Genomic DNA, 21,174 nt, shown 5'->3' with positions numbered 1-21,174 from the left:
CGAGCACTTTCTCGTCCGGTTTCTTTGGTCCAAACGGATCTGTCTCTAGGTCGAGAGACCTCACGACCATAGGACTCGACAACGGATGAGCATGGTCCATATTAAACTTCTTGAGTATCTTTTTTGTATATGCCAACTGATGCACAAGGATTCCATTGTTCACATACTCAAGTTGCAGTCCCAAATAGAACTTAGTTTTTCCTAAGTCTTTCATTTCGAATTCTTTCTTTAGACATTCAACTGTTTGGAAAATCTCTCCAGGGTTTCCTATTATATTCAGGTCGTCCACATATACCGACATGATTACAAAACCCTTGTTGTCGAATTTCTTGATAAAAATACATGGACTTATTGAATCATTCTTATAACCCTCTTTCACTAGGTACTCTGATAATCTATTGTACCACATTCGACCTGATTGTTTCAAACCGTACAAGGCTTTATTCAGCTTAATACAATGTTGTTCTCGAGAACCTTTCTTATCTTTGAGTTCAATACCCTCTGGAACTTTCATATAGATTTCATTATCCAGTGGTCCGTACAAGTATGCAGTCACTACATCCATTAGACGTAAATCTAAGTTTTCTTTTATGGCCAGACTGATTAGAATTCGTAATGTAGTTGCATCCACCACAGGGGAGTACGTCTCCTCATAGTCTATTCCTGGTCTCTGTGAGAATCCTTGTGCAACAAGAAGTGCTTTATATCTCACTACTTCTCCTTTCTCATTTCTTTTCCTCACAAAGACCCATTTGTATCCCACTGGTTTGACATCTCTTGGTGTCACAATTATAAGGCCAAAAATGCCTCTTTTCTTTAATGATTCTAACTCCACGTTTATAGCTTCTTTCCATTTGATCCAATTTGATCTTTGCATGCATTCATATATGGACGTGGGTTCTAGATCCTCATCTATATCCATGATCTCAAGTGCTACCTTGTATGCAAATATATCATCGACGTCGATATCTTTTTTTTCCTTTGTGTTCCAGACATTATATAATTGATCGAGATCTCTTGATTATCCGAACTTGGTGTACCCTGAAGTTCAGCGTCCCGAACCTCATTGTATGGTACCATTGGTCGAACCGGTTCATTCGGTATGGCCGGCCCACTTGGCTCGACCAGTTTGGTCGGCACGGCCGGTCCATCAATGTCATGGACGGTTTCTTTAATGCTCTCAGGTCCAGCACCTCTCTTGGACTTCCGAGGCTGTTTATCTTTGGAACCAATAGGTCTACCATGTTTTAAACGTTGTTTAGACTCTGTAGCAACTTGTCCTTGTCCCTTCTGGACTTATATTCTTATAGGTGCATTACAAGCCGGTATGTATGACTTAGTCACTCTATTCGGGTCAGCAAATGAATCTGGCAACTGATTAGCTAGCTTTTGTAGATGTATAATCTTTTGGACTTCCATATCACATTCTTTAATCCGAGGATCTTGCCAAGATATTGATGGTCGAGACCATTCTATTTCTTTTATCAACCGGCTGTTCTCTCCCCCTAAGGTCGGATATGCAGACTCATCAAAGTGTGAGTCTGCGTATCTGGCCTTAAGCAAATCACCCGTGGTTGGCTCAAGATAATTTATAATGGTTGGGGAGTCATATCCAACATATATTCTCATCCTTCTCTGTGGTCCCATTTTAGTTCTCTGTGGTGGAGCAATTGGAACGTAAACGGCACATCCAAATGTTTTGATGTGGGACACGTCTGGCTCATGACCCGTAAGTAATTGGGATGGTGAATATCTATTCTCACTAGATGGCCTGATGCGAATCAGTTCTGCTGCATGTAATACTTGATGTTAGGAGTTTTCAAGGCTCATAAGACAAATGTTGTAGTATAAATGATTGTCGAACCAATTCTAAGTGATTTCAAGCACTGAGAATGCAAGTACTTACTTAATCTAAGTGCAACCGATGATTTAAAGGGTTTTCTAAACTAATGATTAATACTAATGCAGTTTCAGAATAATAAAAGCGGTAAATGAGTTGACTTTCTTAACTAAGGAAAATGAGAACTCATGGGCATAGGAATTAGACCTTGGGTGATCAAGTTTCGAACTAAGGATGGCAGACGAACAATCAAACTATCAACCTTAAGCTTAGACACGATCCTAAACAAACTCTATGTCTAGATGAATGTTCATTTACTAACACATTTCAAACAACAAATGTCTTTGGCTGAATAATATGGAAGCAATCATTACTAATAGGTCTAAAGCTATCTTAGCACTTCTAACAACAAATGTCTTTGGCAAAATGTGCTAAAAGCTTAGAAGAGTTGTTTCAGGCATTTCATCGAACACCTTTTGGGTGGGAAATGCATAAAGATCAACTTTTGAGAAGCTAACTCAGAAGATGCATTATGATTACTCTACTAGCAAGGTTTTGGAATGATCTACACTAAAACATCCTACCTCTAACCTAATCACCCTTAATCTTCCTAACCCATGAATTCAAATGGTGATTACTCACTACTCTTCACGATTCCTCTTAAACCCATTTCGGATTTCAGATTAATCATACAAAGGGATACAACAATGAATTAGAAACACAGAATTGCAATAACTAGATGAACAAAGATGATTCAAGAGATGAACTTTCCAAAGGTTTTTCTTAAGAACAAAAGATAATCTGTCTGGTGGCTGCTAAAGGTACTTAAAACATAGGTTTTCAAAAGTAAAAACGTGCATAATGAAATGACCAAAAAGCCCTTGAGTAGAAATGAATTCGAGCAAACATAAGGCGCGCAGCGACCTCCAGTTGTCGCTCCGAGAGGTCGCTCCAGGCTTCGGGAGTGACCTGGAGGGGTCGCTGCGAGACGTCGCTCTTCGCGAGCGACCTCGCTGTGTCGCTCCGGTCACGTCGCTCCCAGCTGGAGCGACCTTATGGTGTCACTCCGGAAAGTCTCTGTAAGGTCGCTCTCGTGCCTCCGAGCGATGGAGACGCGAGCGACATCGGGGTGTCGCTCTGGCCAAGTCGCTCTGAAAGGGTGTCACAGCGACTTCACGGTGTCGCTCCGGTGAAGTCGCTCCCATGCACTGCTCGTCCAATGATCACCTTTATCACCTCTTTTGAGCTCCAAATGCACCCAAATGTCTCCAAGAACTCCATGTGGTACTCCAATACCTGATAAAGACTCATGTATGCAAAATGCAACCTAAACATGGCTAAATCCTAGTCTATATGATCAAAATGCATATGGGTGAATGGATAAAACAGTGGAAATATGCGAGATATCAACTCCCCCAAACTAGTTCTTTTACTTGTCCACAAGTGAACTTTCTAGAACTCATAGGGAGAGAGGGTTGAAGGTGGGAGCTCATAGCCAAAATAAACACAACTAGCACACAAATTCAACATCTAATCCAACGTGAGCACACTCTAGCTTCTCTAGGCCTATCTCAACTCCTTTTGCCCTTACACTCATCATCAAGCATCCAAACATTCAAATCAACCAACTCTCACATTCATTAAGCGTAAAACATTAGGTGAATTCTTGCAAATGGTCAATTGGTCCAAATCATTTGGTTGAGTAAGGGAAAGCTTTTATTCAAGTGGGTCAAGAGGTTCAAAATCCATGATCTTTTAAAGTGGTTTACTCTCAAAACAAGTAGCCTTGACATTGCACATAATATATCTAAGAAATGGACCAACTCATGCATACAATGCTCAATCTCCATTGTTCTACCCTTTTCCCAAACATACAAGTTACACAATCACTTCCCAATGTCAAACCCAACTCCCATCTCTCACCAAAAGATCCCAAGAACACTTTGCACATAAAACTCCTTTTCTTTGAAATCTGTAAAGGATTTTCTCAACTTCTAAACAAATCTTAGCTCTAAACAACTTTGCTAGCCCTTTTTTTTTTTTTTTGTTTTGTTTGGGGGCCAAGACTTTTCACAAATTGAGCTAGAAGTTTCTCTACTTATCCCATAAAGACTAGTCAATTAAGCACAAGAGTTCACTCTTTTCCTTCAACTTTCTCATACTCCAAAATCAAACTTTACAACACTCACCCCCATCCTATGGCTAGACAATAATGTGCCTAATCTAGCAAGAATGAAGATCAAGCATTGTCGTTCCCGATACTCTCAACATTATGTGCATGTAAGACTTTCCGAAAAAGGCCTCACTCATCAATCAATGAAGGCTTAAACGGAGGAAAGGATTTTAGGGAGAGGTCTACCACTAGAGGTTGTCAAAAAGATTGGCATAAAGGATGTGACAACTCAAGTGTGTATATCCATGATTCAGTACACAAGGGACCATGAGCAAGATGCATTAAGTTCGTTCAGTTCAAATAAGGTTGTAGTTGGCTTCAAAGACTGAGTTTCAACAATCAACAAGTTTCAGGAAGAGTTTTCAAGGCTCGAAGCATACAAGTCTTTTCGAGAGGTGCATAAGCTACTCAGGTGCAAAGTAGTGTTCTTTACAAGGCATTTAAAATCATTGCTCCCAATGCAAGTGAATGCAACCTATATGCTCTAGACTCTCCTAGAAATGCAAATGATGTAAACTAAATGATTTTTTTTATATGCAAATAGGTATGCAATGCATGACTCAATGAAACAACATCAAAGCAAACATGATCAAATACTTGGTACCTCCCCCAAACTTAAATGACACAGTCTCTGTGTTGTCAAGGAGAGAGAGATACCCAAAAAGAGAAAACTAATATGCAAAAACGAAATGGTATATACAAGGGAAAGTAGAGAAGTACCTTCAAGGATAGTAAGTGGGGGCATATGCCTCAGCATCGTCGTCGTCCGGTGGGAACGTGGTGTAGTAACCTCCATGCACTGAGCTGTAGTCTCCATACCATTGTTGGCTTTGAACCTCTTCAATCTCAGCCTCACTTTCTGAAGAGGCTAGGGATGGGGACTTGTTTCCAGAGGCGGAAGGCTGAGTGGGTGGGTTCCTCCATTGTCGCTGGAGCTGTCTATCAGTTAGTGGCAAACCAAGATCAGTGGGCTGAGGTGGGGGTTGAGGGACTGATGTGTTCGCGAAAGCGAAGTCCGCTGAGCTACATCCAGCTATTTCTCCTCTGGTCAAGACATCGGCCACCTTCTTCATGAACTTGGCTGAAGTCTTTGCTTGCTTCTTCACCGTCTTGCTCAGCGCCTTGCACTTGTCCTTCAGCTTTTCGATTGTTCTGTCTTGTGCCTTGTTCCATCGCTGAAGTCGGCCAATGTGTCATGAGCGTCACGAAGCACACCAGGGGGAAGGACTCCATCATGTGGCTTGAAGTAGTAGCGTGGAGGTCCATAGATGGGTACAGATTCTTCCCTAGGAGGTTTCGTGAAGTCGTGTCTCGTCGGAACACTCCTTTTCCTTGGTGCAACAATGGGACCGAGAGACCCGTGTTCTCCAAGAAAGTCTTCTTGGGATAAGTTGAAGCTGATAGCTCCAGGTCTCTCTAAACTCGTCAGTCTCTGGTTTGGAAGAACCACTTCAACCGGCTTGCCCTGCAAGTAGTAGTGGTAGACATAGTCCTTCCCATACATCCCACTGAAATAGGTGGAAATCCTCAAGTAAGTACCATCGATGAACTTAGACCCTCCTGTGTCCTTTCCCAAGGGAACATTCAGAAATTGGAGCAGTGGTGTGATCATCCCGCCTATCCCAACCTTTGGTTGGGAATCAGTTGTGTACCATGCCCAGTCTCTGTAGTGCTCGAGACGATTCACGAAAAAGCTGACCATCCCGAAGGAAGCATAGATGTCGTTGCTTCGAAGGGGCAACGTTCCAGGTGGGGCGTAGGGGCGGATAGCCGGGCAGAGCAGTCGCATGTCTTCCTCGGTGACATTACCAGCTTGCTTCCGTGGGTAGAATGCATGGACGAGCATCCTATGGAGGTAGCGTACAGATGAGTGCCGGATATGTGAGTTCTTGTCAGCCCCGGTAGAGTGCTTGTTTCCAGTGATTAACTTCCAAAGCTGAGCGGGGAGGTTTTCACACTTGGGAAGGGAGTAGTCTGCCAAGTCTTGGAAACCCATGACTCTCCCAATGTCTTTGAAGTTCATGTTGTACTCTCTCCCATTGACCTTGAACTTTATTTTGCCCCATCCTTGCCTCACGTGCGGAGCGTCATGGTAAGTGACCTCAAGGGAAGACAGGAACTGACAGGAGACATCCCGGTAGGCAGGGTAGGCCATGGTGAGGAGTTTGGGATCTTCAAGTGCCCCAGCATTGCCTCAATATCAGAATCGAGACCCACCTCCTTCAGCAAATCAAGGTCAGCGAATCTGGTTGGAGTCCAAGTTACCCCATTCAGCAAATGATGATACAGCTCTTCTTCAGATGGAGTTTTTGCCCTGTCTCTATCCTCAGCAACCTCCTTCCCCTTGGACATCTTGGCCCTCTTTGTAGGAGCCTGCTCATCTGCACTTTCATCGCCACTCTCCTCATATGTGGCAACTGCTATACTCTTTCCTGCCCTCTTCTCTTGCTCCTTTGCCTTCTTTGCAGCCACTGTTTGCTGTCGAGAAGTCCTTTGTGTCCCAGAACCAGCTCGTTCCGAGGCTAAAGCCTTTCCTCTCAACGAAGACTCTTGACTTTCAGGTTCTTGCCTCTCAGCCTCCGACTTTCCCTTAGTTTTCCTAACCATTGTACCTTGCCTTGGATGAAAGGAAATGGGGAATGGGTAGTGAGGAATAGACTGTTGGGGCGAAAGCTTGGATTTAGAAACAAGAACTAGGAGATCTGGGTGAGAATTGAGAAAGTTAGGAGATTTTTGGTGTGAGTTTGTTGAGAGAGTATGGGTGTTTGTGAAAGGAAGGGAGAGTGAAAGAGATGAAGGTCGTGGGTATGGGTAGGTCTAGGGTCGTCTGGTTAGGTTTAGGGTTGGTTAACTCGAATTAAACCGGACAAAATCGAAGAGGTACTTACCTGGACCGGCTCGGGAGCGATCTCACGTGGTCGCTGCGAGAAGTCGCTCTGATCGACAGAAAATGCGAGCGACCTCACGTGGTCGCTGCGAGAAGTCGCTCTGATCGACAAAAAAATGCGAGCGACCTTACGTGGTCGCTGCGAGTCGTCGCTCCGAGAGCGATTCTCGAGCCCCGGAGACCGAAATGCGAGCGACTTAGCCGAGTCGCTCTGATCACGTTGCTCCCAGTCACAGAAAACGCGAGCGACCTCACGTGGTCGCTGCGAGAAGTCGCTCCGAGAGAGACTCTCGAGCTCCGGACATCGAAAATTCGAGCGAGTTGGACCAGTCGCTCTGATCACGTCGCTCCCAGCTGGAGCGACCTCGTGGCGTCGCTGCGGAACCCACGCTCGATTCTTTGCCTTGACCGGATCCATGAACCACCTGAACACTACTTCAACACTTTTTCCCCTTTTTTTTTTAATGAAATATGATGAAAATGAAAATACCAATGCAATATGTACAAGGATACGCATGAGACTTCCTCCCAAGTGAGCTTGTTTTAAGTCTCTAGCTTGACTTTGCCTCCTTTTGAATTAGGCTGGGGTAGGATCAGACAGTGGATTTGAAACTCCATCTTCCTCAGGTGCATCTGCCATGTAGAGCTTAACCCTTTGCCCATTGACTGTGAAGTCTCTTCCATCAGTACTCCACAAAACTATTGCTCCATATGGCTTAACCTCTTTGACCTTTAAGGGGCCGGACCACCTTGACTTAAGCTTTCCTGGAAACAACTTCAGTCTTGAGTTGTACAGAAGAACTTGATCTCCTTCTTTAAACTCTCTCTTTAGGATATTCTTGTCATGGAAAGCTTTAGTCTTCTCCTTGTAGATCCTTGAGTTTTCAAAGGCATCCATTCTTATCTCATCAAGCTCGTGTAGCTGAAAAAGCCTTTTCTCCTTGGCACTCTTGATGTCAAAGTTCAGCAACTTTACTGCCCAAAGTGCCTTGTACTCAAGCTCCACTGGCAGATGGCAAGCTTTCCCGTACAATAGGTTGAAAGGTGTGGTCCCTAGAGGTGTCTTGTAAGCTGTCCTATAAGCCCAAAGCGCATCATCAAGCTTAACTGACCAATCCTTCCTTGTGATCCCCACAATCTTCTCCAAAATGGACTTGATCTCTCTGTTAGAAATCTCAACTTGACCACTTGTTTGAGGATGGTAAGGAGTTGCAACCTTGTGCTTAACACCGTTCTTCATGAGAAGTCCCTCAAGCAGTTTGTTGATGAAATGAGATCCTCCATCACTGTTTACAACCCTTAGAACTCCGAACCTTGGAAAGATGGTGCTCTTGAACATCTTGATTACCACTCTTGCATCATTGGTGAGACTTGCAATAGCTTCCACCCATTTTGAGACATAATCAACAGCTACCAGGATGTACTTGTTGCCATGTGATGATGGAAATGGCCCCATGAAGTCAATACCCCACACATCAAACACTTCAACTTCAAGGATTGGATTCTTGATGTTAGGAGTTTTCAAGGCTCCTAAGACAAATGTTGTAGTATAAATGATTGTCGAACCAGTTCTGAGAGATATGAAAGCACCGAGAATGCAAGTAATCACTTAATCTCAGTGCAACCAATGGTTTTTAAAAGGGTTTTTAAACTATAACTAACTAAAAGGAATAACTAAATGATACTTTCTTAACTATGAGAAAAGAGAACTCATGGATATAGGGATTAGACTTCGGGTGATCAAGTTTCGAACTAAGGATGGCAAACGATCAATCAAACTATCAACCTTAAGCTTAGACACAATCCTAAACAAACTCTATGTCTAGATGAATGTTCATTTACTAACACAATTCAAACATCAAATGTCTTTGGTTGAATAATATGAAAGCAATCATAACTAGCAAGTCCAATGGCTATCTTAGCACCTCTAACAACAAATGTCTTTGGCAAAGTATGCTAAAAGCTTAGAAGAGTTGTCTCGGGCATTTCCTCGAACACCTTTCGGGTGAGAAATGCCTAAGGATCAACAACTGAGTGGCCAACTCAGGAGATGCATTATGTTCACTCTGTTAGCAAGGAAATATGAATGATCTACACTAAAACATCCTAGCTCTAACCTAATCACCCTTAATCTCCCTAATCCATGAATTCAAAGGGTGATTACTCACTAATCTCCATGATTCCTCTTAAACCCATGTTGGATTTCAGATTAATCATGTAGAGAAACACAGAAAATAGATATAAGAACACAGAATTTCAATAACAAAACTGATCAATTGAATCAAGAGATGACTTTCCAAAGGTTTTTGGTGGTTTTTCTTAAGAACAAAGATGATCCGCCTCCTGGTGGCTTACAGAGTATTAAAACATAGGTTTAGAAAATAAAAACATGCATAATGAAATGACCAAAAGGCCCTTGAGAAATCATAAGTTCGAGCAGAAATAAGACGCGCAGCGACCTCCGCTCGTCGCTCCGACAAGTCGCTCCATGCTTCGGGAGCGACCTCGATGTGCCGCTGCGAGTGGTCGTTCCGGACTCGTTCTCGCGTCTCCGAGTGATGAAAACACGAGCGACTCCTCCCTGTCGCTCCGTGAAGTCGCTCCATGCTTCGGGAGCGACCTCGCTGTGTCGCTGCGAGAGGTCGCTCCGGACTCGTTCTCGCGTCTCCAGGTGATCAAAACGCGAGCGACTCATCCCTGTCGCTCTGGTAAGGTCGCTCTGATAGGGAGATCAGAGCGACTTGATGGTGTCACTCCGGTAAGGTGCTCGCCCAATGATCACTTTAAACACTTCTTTTGAACTCCAATTGCACCCAAATGTCTCCAAGAACTCCATGTGGTACTCCAATACCTGATAAGGACTCATGTATGCAAAATGCAACCTAAACATGGCTAAATCCTAATCTATATGATCAAAATGCACATGGGTGAATGGATAAAACAATAGAAATATGCAAGATATCAACTCCCCCAAACTTGTTCTTTACTTGTCCACAAGTGAACTTTCTAGAACTCATAGGGAGAGAGGTTTGAAGGTGCGAGCTCATAGCCAAAAGAAACACAACTAGCAAACACAATTAGCACACTCTCTTATTACACTCTAGCTTCTCTAGGCCTATCTCAACTCCTTTTGCCCCTACACTCATCATCAAGCATCCACACATTCAAATCAACCAACTCTCACATTCATTAAGCACAAAACATCTAGTGAATTCTTGCAAATGGTCAGTCGGTCCAAGTCATTTGGGTAAGGGAAGGCTTTTATTCAAGTGATTCAAGAGGTTCGAAACATAAAATCTTTAAGGTGGTTTACTCTCGAAACAAGTAGCCTTGACATTGCACATAATATATCTAAGAAAGGGACCAACTCATGCATACAATGCTCAATCTCCATTGTTCTACCCTTTTCCCAAACATACAATTACACAATCTTTCCCCAATGTCAAGCCCAACTCACATCTCTCACCAAAAGATCTCAAGAACCCTGCACACAAAACTCTTTTCTTTGAAATCTCATAAGGATTTTTCTCAACTTCAAAACAAAACTTAGCTCTAAACAGTTTTGCTAGCCCCCTTTCTTCTTTTTTTTTTTTTTTTTCATATATTATTTTTTTTCTTTTCTTTTTTTTTTTTTTTTTTTTTCGGGGGCCAAGACTTTTCATAAACTGAGCTAGAAGTTTCTCTACTTATCCCATAAAGACTAGTCAATTAAGCACAAGAGTTCACTCTTTTCCTTCCACTTTCTCATACTCCCAAATCAAACTTTACAACACTCACCCCCATCTATGGCTAGACAATGATGTGCCTAATCTAGCAAGAATGAAGATCAAGCATTGTCGTTCCCAATACTCTCAACATTATGCACATGTAAGACTTTCCTAAGAAGGCCTCACTCATCAAACAATGAAAGCTTAAAAGGAGGGAAAGGGTTTTGGGAGTGGTCTACCACTAGAGTTTGAAAAAGATTGGCATAAAAGATGCGACAACTCAAGTGTGTATAGCCATGACTCAGTACACAAGGGACTCTAAGCAAGAAGCATTAAGTTCGTTTAGTTCAAATAGGGTCGTAGTTGGCTTCAAAGACTAGGTTTCAGCAATCAACAAGTTTCAAGAAGAGTTTTCAAGGCACGAATCATACAAGTCTTTTCGAGAGGTGCATAGCTTTTCAGGTGAAACGTAGTGTTCTTTATAAGGCATTTAAAATCATTGCTCCCAATGCAAGTTAATGCAACCTATATGCCCTAGACTCTCCTAGAAATGCAAAATGATGCAAACTAAATGAATTTGTTTTTTTTTTTTTTTTTTTTTATGCAAATGAATTTTTTTATGCATGACTCATGAAACAACATCAAAGCAAACATGATCAAATGCTTGGTACCTCCCCCAAACTTGAGTTACACAGTCTCTGTGTTGTCAAGAAAGAGAGAGATACCGAAAAGAAGACTAATATGCAAAAAGGAAATGGTATATACAAGGGAGAGAAAGAAGTACCTCCTATGGATAGTAGGTGGGGGCAGATGCCCCAGCATCGTCGTCGTCAGGTGGGAAGGAGGTGTAGTAACCACCGGATGCTGAACCGGAGCCTCCATACCATGGTTGGCTCTCAACCTCGTCAATCTCGACCTCACTATCAGAAGAAGCGAGGGAGGGGGACTTGTTACCGGAAGTGGAAGGTTAAGTGGGTGGGTTCCTCCACTTACGCTGAAGCTGCGCAGCAGTGAGGGAGAAGCCAAGAGCATCAGGTGGAGGTGGAGGCTGGGGGTTTGAGGTGTTCGCGAAAGCGAAGTCTGCTGAGCTACATCTAGCTATTCCTCCCCTGGTTAAGACATCAGCTACTTTCTTCATGAATTTGGCTGAGGTCTTTGCCTGCTTCTTTACTGTCTTGCTTAGCGCCTTGCACTTATCCTTCAGCTTTTCTATCGTTCTGTCCTGAGCCTTGTTCCACCTCTGAAGGCGACTAATGTGGTCATGAGCATCACGAAGAGCTCCAGGGGGAAGAACTCCGTCATGTGGCTTGAAGTAGTAGCGCGGAGGTCCATAGATATGCTCAGAAGGGTCTGCAACAGGCGAGTCATGTCGCGTAGGAACACTCCTTCTCCTTGATGGAGCAGCATTAACTGGATCGAGAGGCCCGTGTTCTCCAAGAAAGTACTCCTGGGGTATGTTGAAGCTGATAGCTCCAGGTATCTCTAAACTCGTCAGGTTCCGGTTTGGAAGAACCACTTCGACTGGCTTGCCCTGCAAGTAGTAGTGGTAGACGTAGTCCTTCCCATACATCCCACTAAAATAGGTAGCAATCCTCAAGTAGGTGCCATCAATGAACTTAGGTCCCGCTGCGTCCTTTCCCAAGGGAACATTCAGAAATTGGAGCAGTGGTGTGATCATTCCACCTATCCCCATCTTTGGGCGCGAATCAGTGGTGTACCACGCCCAGTCTCTGTAGTGCTGGAGACGACCCACAAAGAAACTGACCATCCCGAAGGTAGCATAGATGTCGGTGCTGGGAAGGGGTAAAACTCCAGGTTGGGCGTAGGGACGGATAGCCGGACAGAGCAGTCGCATGTCTTCCTCAGTAACCGTACCAGCTTGCTTCCGTGGGTAGAATGCATGGACGAGCATCCTGTGGAGGTAACGTACGGACGGGTGTCGGATGTGTGAGTTCTTGTCAGCCCCGGTAGTGTGTTTGTTTCCAGTGATCAACTTCCAAAGCTCCGTGGGAAGGTTCTCACACTTGGGTAGGGAGTGGTCTTCTAGGTCTTGGAACCCCATGACTCTCCCAATGTCCTTGAAGTTCATGTTGTATTCTCGTCCATTGACCTTGAAACTGATTTTGCCCCATCCTTGCCTCACATGCGCGGTGTCGTGGTAAGTGACCGCAAGAGAAGATAAGAACTGACAAGTGACATCCTTGTAGAAAGGATATGCCATGGTGAGGAGTTTTGGCATCTTCAAATGTCCTAGCATCTCTTCAATGTCAGATTCAAGACCCAACTCCTTCAGCAGATCAAGGTCGGCGAACCTGGTTGGAGTCCAAGTGACCTCATTCTTCAAGTGATCATACAGCTCCTCCACAGATGGAGTTTTCGCCCTATCTCGATCAACCGCAACCCCTTTGCCTTTGGACATCTTGGCTTTCTTCGTAGGTGCCTGCTCATCAGCACTCTCAGTTTCACTTTCCTCATGGTTGGGAACTGCTACACTTTTCCCTGCCCTCTTCTCCTGTTCTTTCGATTTCCTTGCAGCCAAAGTCTGCTGTCGAACAGTCCTCTGCGTCCCTGAGCCAGTTGGCTCGCAGGGTAAAGCTTTTCCTCTTAGTGCAAACTCTTGTCTTTCAGCTTCTTGCCTCTCAGCTTCCAACTTTCCCTTTGTCTTCTTAACCATTTTCACCTGAAAAATTAAAAACTTGAAAAGGGATAAGTAGATGGAAGTAAAGAAGGGCAAGACTTTGCAAGTGAAAATTGCAAAAGTGAACTTAACAAATGAATTATCAATTTAAACTCAAGTTCAACACAATGCAACAATTCTCACTCTTGTAACACCTTAACGCATCTTGTTCACCCACAGACACACCCAATTAAGGTCGAATTCGAAAACCCCCAAATCCATGAACCCTAATTTTGCCAAAGTGCAAATTAAACTCAATTTCACCATTTATTCGACAACCCAACTTGATAGATAAGCTTTCCCTAGTCTATTTCACCACAATCTAGCAAGAAAATGACCAAATTTCGATTTTCAAATCCTAGGGTTCATGGACCTACGAATTTGAATTTAAAACTCAATACCTTGCTTTGGATGAAAAGAAATGGTGAATGGGTGGTGAGGAATAGGCTACAGGGGCGAAAGCTTGGATTTAGAAACAAGAACTAGTTGATTTGGGTGAGAATTGAGAAAGTTTTGGGATTTTTGGTGTGGGTGAGTTTGAGAGAGTTTGAGAGTTTGTGAGAGGAGGGGAGAGTGATAGAGATGGAGTCGCGGGGGTTGAGTTAGGTTTAGGGTCGTCCGGTTCGGTCTAGGGTGGTTAGGGTCGGTTTACTTTAATTAAACCGGGGTTTAGAGTTAGAAAACTTACCTGGACCGGCTCGGGAGCGACGTGAGGGTGTTGCTGCGAGAGGTCGCTCCCGAGTCATTTTCTCGCGTCGTGATTCGACGAAAACGCGAGCGACCTTGGAGTGTCGCTCTCGAAACCTCGCTCTGGAGCTGGAGCGACTTCGAGGTGTCGTTCTTGGACGTCGCTCCGGGCCAGTTTTAGAGCTCCGTGACGACGAAAACGCGAGCGACTTCGAGGTGTCGCTCCCGTAATGTCGCTCCCAGCTGGAGCGACTTCATGTGCTCGCTCTGAGAGGTCGCTCCGAGAGTGTTTTTGGAGCACAAAACATCTTTAAGCCGAGCGACCTCGAGGTGAAGTCTCTTCCATCAGTACTCCACAAAACTATTGCTCCATATGGCCTAACCTCTTTGACTTTGAAAGGACCTGACCACCTTGACTTAAGCTTTCCTGGAAATAGCTTCAGCCTAGAGTTGTAGAGAAGAACTTGATCTCCTTCTTTAAACTCTCTCTTCAGGATATTCTTGTCATGGAAAGCTTTAGTCTTCTCCTTGTAGATCCTTGAGTTCTCAAAAGCATTCATTCTTATCTCATCAAGCTCATGTAGCTGAAAAATCCTTTTCTCCTTGGTACTCTTGATGTCAAAGTTTAGCAACTTTATTGCCCATAGTGCCTTGTACTCAAGCTCCACTGGCAGATGGCAAGCTTTCCCATACACTAGGTTGAAAGGTGTGGTGCCCAGTGGTGTCTTGTACGCTGTCCTATAAGCCCAAAGTGCATCATCAAGCTTATTGGACCAATCCTTCCTTGTGATCCCCACAATCTTCTCCAAGATAGACTTGATCTCCCTGTTAGAAATCTCAACTTGGCCACTTGTTTGGGGGTGATAAGGAGTTGCCACCTTGTGCTTCACACCATTCTTCTTGAGAAGTCCCTCAAGCAGTTTGTTAATGAAGTGGGAACCTCCGTCACTGATCACAACTCTTGGGACTCCAAACCTTGGAAAGATGATGCTCTTGAACATCTTGGTTACAACTCTAGCATCATTGGTGGGGCTTGCAATAGCTTCCACCCATTTGGAGACATAATCAACAGCCACAAGGATGTATTTGTTTCCAAAAGATGATGGAAATGGTCCCATGAAGTCAATACCCCACACATCAAACACTTCAACTTCAAGGATTGGATTCTGAGGCATCTCATTCCTCTTGGTGATGTTTCCTCTTCTTTGGCAAGAATCACACTTTGAAACAAAGTCTTGTGTATCCTTGAACATATGTGGCCACCAGAATCCAGCTTGTAACACTTTCGCAACTGTCTTGAAGGTGGCAAAGTGGCCTCCATAAGATGATCCATGACACTGTGTAAGGATCCCATCAATCTCCTCATTTGCAACCACTCTTCTATAAAGCTGATCCTTGCAGAGAATGTAGAGATAGGGTTCATCCCAGTAGTATCTCTTCACATCCTTGTAGAACTTCTTCTTGGCATAGCCCACAAGATTCAAAGGTTCTCTTCCTGTGGCTAGGTAGTTCACCAAATCAGCATACCAAGGTTCCTTCTCTTCTGTTGCCTTGACTTCTTCCAGCTTCCTACCAGTCTCACAAACTGCTATCACTGCTTCAATAGCCATGATCTGCTCCTCAGGAAGTCCTTCGTCAATAGGAATACCAGACTCTACCCTCAACCTGGACAAATGATCAGCTACACCATTCTCAACTCCTGGCTTGTCCTTAATCTCCATATCAAACTCTTGAAGCAAAAGGATCCACCTCAAAAGCCTGGGTTTTGCATCCTTCTTGGCCAAAAGGTGTCTCAAGGCAGCATGATCTGTGTAGACAATGACTTTAGACCCAACCAAGTAGCTCCTGAACTTCTCAAAGGCAAAAACAATTGCCAGCATCTCCTTCTCTGTTGTGGCATACCTCATCTGAGCATCATTGAGGGTTTGGCTGGCATAGTAGATCACATGGGTTTTGCCATCTTTCTTCTGCCCCAAAACAGCTCCCACAGCATAGTCACTAGCGTCACACATGATCTCAAAAGGGAGATCCCAATCAGGTGGCTGGACAATTGGAGCACTAATGAGTTCACCTTTCAGCTTCTTGAAAGCTTGTAGACATTCCACATCAAAACTGAAGGTGGCTTCCTTGCACAGCAGCCTGGTCAAAGGTCTAGTGATCATGGAGAAGTCCTTGATGAACCTCCTGTAGAACCCAGCATGACCAAGAAAACTCCGGATGTCTTTCACTGTCTTTGGTGGGGGCAAACCAACCATAACATCGATTTTGGCTTTATCCACCTCAATCCCCTTCTCTGAAATCTTGTGTCCCAGCACAATCCCTTCCTTGACCATGAAGTGACACTTCTCCCAATTCAGCACAAGGTTGGTGTCTTCACATCTCTGTAGGACCCTGCACAAGTTTGACAAACAAGCAGAAAACGAAGATCCGTAGACAGAGAAATCATCCATAAATACCTCCACAACATCCTCAATCAGATCAGAGAAAATTGACATCATGCACCTTTGAAAGGTGGCTGGAGCATTACATAGACCAAATGGCATCCTTCGATATGCAAAGGTACCATAGGGACATGTGAATGTCGTTTTCTCTTGATCATTGGGATGTATGGGGATTTGGAAAAATCCTGAGTACCCATCAAGAAAGCAATAGAATGGGTGATTTGCAAGTCTCTCAAGCATCTGATCAATAAATGGTAATGGGAAATGATCCTTTCTAGATGCGGAGTTTAGTTTTCGGTAATCAATGCACATTCTATGACCTGTGATGGTTCTTGTTGGTATCAATTCATCCTTGTCATTTTTAATCACAGTGATACCACCTTTCTTTGGTACAACATGCACAGGTGATACCCATTTAGAATCTGAGATAGGGTAAATAACACCAGCATCTAAGAGTTTAAGAATCTCTTTCTTTACAACATCCTTCAGGTTAGGATTTAACCTTCTTTGATGCTCGATAGAAGTCATTGATTCATCCTCAAGATGTATCCTATGCATGCACAAAGAGGGTGATATTCCCTTGATGTCATCCAGTGAGTAACCTATTGCCTTTCTAAATCTTTTAAGCGTTTTCAAAAGTTCAGATAGCTCAGTTTCAGTAAGTTCACTACTCACAATGACAGGATAAGTTTCATTAGGACCAAGGAATGCATACCTTACACCATGGGGGAGAGGTTTAAGCTCCACTTTAGGTGCCTTAAGCTCACTCCAGTCATTCTGCTGGGTGTCATCTTGCTGAGTGGCTGAGACTTCTTGGTGAACCATCTGTGGAAGCTCCTCGTACTGATCCTTACTGACAAACCCCTGGTGTGAATCCAGCATCATCCCATAGGCAGTACTCTCCAGGTTCTCAATCACCACAGCCTCTCTCTCTACAGTCAAAGCATGCTGTAGAGGGTCCTCTAGTGACAACTCTTCAAGGAGTTCATCAGCAAGGGCGTCCATCTCTTCAATGTAGAACACTTGCCCTTGAACTGTTGGCCTCCTCATTACCTCCTTGATGTCAAAATGGAGAATGTGCCCTTTACCCAGATGGAGATCAATCTTGCCTTCTTTCACATTAACAATAGCTCCTGCTGTTGCTAAGAAAGGCCTTCCAAGGATTAAAGGGTCTTGAGCTTCTTCACCCATTTCAAGCACCACAAAGTCTGTAGGGATCTCATAATTTCCAACCATCACTGGGAGGTCCTCTAAGATACCCACAGGGTACTTCACTGAACGATCAGCCAATACCAGAGAAAGTCTACACTTCTTGTACTGAGTGAAGCCGAGCTTCTTAGCAACAGATAGGGGCATCAAGCTGACACTAGCTCCCAAATCGCAGAGACATCTATCAAATACCATAGGTCCAAGAGCACAAGGTAATGTGAAGCATCCTGGATCTTCTAGCTTCTTTGGAATGACAAGCCTCTGAATGATAGCACTGCACTCATGAGTGAGAATCACCATGCCCTCCATCTCTTTCTTCTTTGCAGCTACAGCATCTTTCAGGAACTTGCTGTATTGAGGAATCAGCATGAAAGCATCAATAATGGGCATTGTGACCTGGACTTCACTCATTTGCTTTTCAAATAGAGCTTGGTACTTCTCTAGCAGCTGCCTCTTGAATCGACCTGGGAATGGGAGCTTGGGTTCATAGGCAGGAGGAACAAAAGAACTTTCACTTGCAGGAGTGACAACTTCACCATCCTTAACTGTTTTCTTCTCTTCTCCAACCTTTCCTTTTCCTTTGGCTTCCACTATCTTCTCCAAGATCTCGTCATTGATCTTCTCATCAACAATCACCACTTCATCATCTATGTTGATGGCAACCCCCTCACTTTGTTTCTCAGCATCCTTGGTGAGAGCTCTCTGAGGTAACTCCTTACCACTCCTGAGAGTGATAGCTTTCATGGTTTCCTTTGGGTTTTGCTCAGATTTTCCAGGTAGAGAACCTTGTTGGCGATTTTGTTGAGTGTTCATGGCAGCAAACTGGTTCTCCAAAGCTCTGAACTTGTTGTTGAGCTCATTGTAGCTCCCATCAATCTTTGAGTGAAGGTTCTTCAACTCATAGCCAACATGCTTCTCACTTCTTGTTTGAGACTCCAGGATTTGTTTCAGTAGAGCTTCAGTGCTGTTGACTTGAGGAGTTGAGGTAGAGGGATTAGATTGCTGTTGGGAAGAATGGTTGCCCTTGTTGTTGAAACCAGGAGGAGGGTTTTGCTGAGGTTGATAGCTGCCTTGCTGATTATTCCGAGGCTGATAACCACTCTGTTGGTTGTTGGAATAGGATTTCTGTTGGTAGTTGTTGTACTGAAAGTTGGGCTCTTTCTTGTACCAGCTACCATTGTTGTTGATGAAACACAGCTCTTCCTGACCTTCCAAACCCTCAACTTCATGGACAACAACTGGTGTCTCTTGGCTTGGGTTGCCAACAAAGTGCAGCTGCTCTTGGGTAGCTTTGTCAGCAATGAGGATGTCTATCTTATCCTGTAGAGCCTTCAACTCCTTCCTCGTCTGCTTATCATCTGTTCTACTACCTCTGTCGTGGTCTCCACTGTAGACTGCATCACTCTTAACCATGTTGTCAACCAGCTCCTCTGCATCCTCCTCAGTTCTCCCCAAGAAGAACCCATTGCTAGCTGTATCCAGTCTGGCCCTGTACTTAGGAAGAGCACCACGGTAGAATGTGCTCAGCAAACTCTCCTTAGAGAAACCATGGTGTGGGCATTGAGCTTGGTAGCCCTTGAATCTCTCCCAGGCTTCACTGAATCCTTCCAAGCCCTTCTGTTGGAAGCTGGAAATCTCATTTCTCAGCTTAGCAGTTCTTGAAGTAGAGAAGAACTTCTCCAAGAATGCTCTCTTGCAATCATCCCAAGTGGTGATGGAGTCGCTGGGTAGAGACTTCTCCCACTGACGTGCCTTATCCCCCAAAGAGAAGGGGAATAGCTTGAGCTTTAAGGCATCTTCGGACACACCATTGGTTTTTGACAACCCACAGTAGCTGTCGAACCTGTCCAAGTGATCAAATGGATCCTCTAGAGCCAAGCCATGATACTTGTTGTTCTCGATCACGTTGAGGAGTCCTGATTTGATCTCAAAGTTGTTGGCTGCCACAGCGGGTGCTCGGATTCCCAATCTATGACCATGAATGTTGGGGCGATCGTAAGTGCCAATGGGTCGAGCTGCTCGCTGTTGGTTAGCTGGAGCATTGTTATTAGCGCCATTGACGCCTGCATCATGCTGATGAACGTCTCCCATATCAGTGTTCAGTCTTTGCAGTTGAGCCTGTTGCTCTTCTTCTCTTTTCTTTCCAGCACACTCTCTCTCTAAAGCTCTGATGTCTGCAGCTCGTGGAACTAGGTTTGATGGACCGTTGCTCCGCAAGTTCATACACCTGTAGATTAAAGGGAGGTGAAAAAGAGTCAGTAACAAAAGAAAATAAAAATGACTTACTCTCAAGCAATTGACTAAATCTCAATGTTTAAATCTACTCAGAATTTGGCAACGGCGCCAATTTGATGTTAGGAGTTTTCAAGGCTCCTAAGACAAATGTTGTAGTATAAATGATTGTCGAACCAGTTCTGAGAGATATGAAAGCACCGAGAATGCAAGTAATCACTTAATCTAAGTGCAACCAATGGTTTTTAAACTATAACTAACTAAAAGGAATAACTAAATGATATTTTCTTAACTATGAGAAAAGAGAACTCATGGATATATGGATTAGACCTCGGGTGATCAAGTTTCGAACTAAGGATGGCAAACGATCAATCAAACTATCAACCTTAAGCTTAGACACAATCCTAAACAAACTCTATGTCTAGATGAATGTTCATTTACTAACACAATTCAAACATCAAATGTCTTTGGTTGAATAATATGAAAACAATCATAACTAGCAAGTCCAATGGCTATCTTAGCACCTCTAACAACAAATGTCTTTGGCAAAGTATGCTAAAAGCTTAGAAGAGTTGTCTCGGGCATTTCCTCGAACACCTTTCGGGTGAGAAATGCCTAACGATCAACAACTGAGTGGCCAACTCAGAAGATGCATTATGTTCACTCTGTTAGCAAGGAAATATGAATGATCTACACTAAAACATCCTAGCTCTAACCTAATCACCCTTAATCTCCCTAACCCATGAATTCAAAGGGTGATTACTCACTAATCTCCATGATTCCTCTTAAACCCATGTTGGATTTCAGATTAATCATGTAGAGAAACACAGAAAATAGATATAAGAACACAGAATTTCAATAACAAAACTGATCAATTGATTCAAGAGAATACTTTCCAAAGGTTTTTGGTGGTTTTTCTTAAGAACAAAGATGATCCGCCTCCTGGTGGCTTACAGAGTATTAAAACATAGGTTTAGAAAATAAAAACGTGCATAATGAAATGACCAAAAGGCCCTTGAGAAATCATAAGTTCGAGCAGAAATAAGACGCGCAGCGACCTCCGCTCGTCGCTCCGACAAGTCGCTCCATGCTTCGGGAGCGACCTCGCTGTGTCGCTGCGAGAGGTCGCTCCGGACTCGTTCTTGCGTCTTCGAGTGATGAAAACGCGAGCGACTCCTCCCTGTCGCTCCATGCTTCGGGAGCGACCTCGCTGTGTCGCTGCGAGAGGTCGCTCCGGACTCGTTCTCGCGTCTCCGGGTGATCAAAACGCGAGCGACTATTCCCTGTCGCTCTGGTAAGGTCGCTCTGATAGGGAGATCAG

General features: G+C 44.0%; 1 non-coding gene across 1 annotated transcript; it reads left to right on the top strand.

Annotated features, from left to right (window-relative positions):
• Nucleotides 1-19,164: 19,164 nt before the first annotated feature.
• LOC125593581 lies at nt 19,165-19,271 on the top strand. The gene has a single exon (XR_007329484.1). It is a non-coding gene; the product is annotated as a small nucleolar RNA R71 (small nucleolar RNA).
• The last annotated feature ends 1,903 nt before the right edge of the window (nt 19,272-21,174 follow it).

The sequence above is a fragment of the Brassica napus genome, chromosome C9 (assembly GCF_020379485.1).
Source record: "Brassica napus cultivar Da-Ae chromosome C9, Da-Ae, whole genome shotgun sequence".
In the NCBI taxonomy this organism is placed as follows: Eukaryota; Viridiplantae; Streptophyta; class Magnoliopsida; order Brassicales; family Brassicaceae; genus Brassica; species Brassica napus.
This window is presented reverse-complemented; position numbering and strand designations above follow the sequence as displayed.